At 45.7% G+C, this 1541-nt stretch overlaps 1 non-coding gene across 1 annotated transcript; it reads left to right on the forward strand.

Annotated features, from left to right (window-relative positions):
* The first annotated feature begins 748 nt into the window (after nucleotides 1–748).
* On the forward strand, nucleotides 749–939 carry LOC115651753. The gene has a single exon (XR_004000424.1). It is a non-coding gene; the product is annotated as a U2 spliceosomal RNA (small nuclear RNA).
* The last annotated feature ends 602 nt before the right edge of the window (nucleotides 940–1541 follow it).

The raw sequence follows: 1541 nt of genomic DNA on the forward strand, positions 1-1541 counted from the left end.
CCCTTCAGAAGACTTCCCGAGACTGCATTAGGGATACTGATGTGACCTCACCTTGTAGCCCACAAAGAAGGAATTGGGTGGACTAAATGGACAGTGCCCCTCTCTATCTGAAGCCTAGCAAGGGAGGTACGTGGATCCCTCTAGAATTTAAAATGAAAAGTAAGGGAGGGAAGGCTCTGCTAGGGGACTTCGGCAGCTTTAGATACAGTACCAGGCACATAGGAGGATTTCCATGTCTGAGCCATGGAAGCAGAAATTGACATTTCCTTTCCAGATTTAGCTAATAGTCAGAAAGGGAATGTAGCACCTGCCTTCCAGATCTGAACACCTCAAAATTCAGGAGTGCTTAAGATCAGTTTGGGCGAGTGTTACTTCGTTTCTCCCAAATCAAATATACTGATCCACGGTAACTTGCTGTAGAAAAAATACGATAAGAAATGAAGAAGCAAGAAATGCTTCCCAGTGGTTTTTAGCCCTGGAATTGCTATTTTCAACAGCCATTGCCTTTTTTATTTTTTTTTACTTTTTGTTTAAACGGAAGACAGTGATATTGCATTGGCAAATTCCCCATAGAAAGAAAGAGTGGAACAAAAGAATAACAAAGGCACCTCAACTTTTCCTCATTTATGTAGGACAGTCTTATAATATGCACCCGATATCCTCCAATCACACAAGCTGAAAATTGTTCCACTTTACTGCAGTTCTGTAACCACATGGGAACCAATTCTATCTGTGTTCTATGCACATCCAAAATTCTCAGCTCTCTGTGAGCTAAGATCAAGCGTAGTATCTGTTCTTATCAGTTTAATATCTGATATATCCTTTCTTTGAGGACTGTATATTAAATTGATTTTTGAAACAGGGGGCCGGAATAGGAGCTTGCTCTGTCCATCCCATGCATTGACCTGGTATTGCAGTGCCACATCCAAAATTCCTGCTGAATGACCCGCCCTGGGAGCAAGTTACCAGTGACCTAGGGCTGGAACAGCAGGAGGGTGCAGATTGCGGGGGAGAGCCCAGGGCTGGGGTGGCAGGGGAGTGCGGGTGGGGGGGAGTGCACTGGGGGGGGAGGAGGGAGCCCAGCGCTGGGGTAGCAGGGGGTTCCGGGTTGGTGGGGGGAGCCCAGGGCTGGGGCAGAGGGCAGCCAAAAATGTTTTTGCTTGGGGCGGCAAAAAACCTAGAGCCGGCCCTGATTGTCAGGCAACTTCTTCTCAGACAAACCAGTTCTCCTGTGGAGATCCAGTCTAATGTCTCGTATGTTTGCATGTGAACAGAAGACCATCTTTGGCTAACAACCCTTTATTGTCAGTCCTGTATCACTTCACCTTGGAACTTCAGTCCAACATGGAGCCAAAGAGACCACAGAAAAGACAACTAGCCCCCATATTCAAAATGGAGTTTGCAGTCTGATAAAGATACATACTGAGAGGTCATAACCTCACATGGAATTCATAATTAAACAGACAGATTCCCAGATCATCACACCATGAGGCTGAATGTCGGTCTTGAGGTTCTGATTGTTAGTATGGGGTTAATCTTAC

The sequence above is a fragment of the Gopherus evgoodei genome, chromosome 4, assembly GCF_007399415.2.
Source record: "Gopherus evgoodei ecotype Sinaloan lineage chromosome 4, rGopEvg1_v1.p, whole genome shotgun sequence".
Lineage (NCBI taxonomy): Eukaryota > Metazoa > Chordata > Testudines > Testudinidae > Gopherus > Gopherus evgoodei.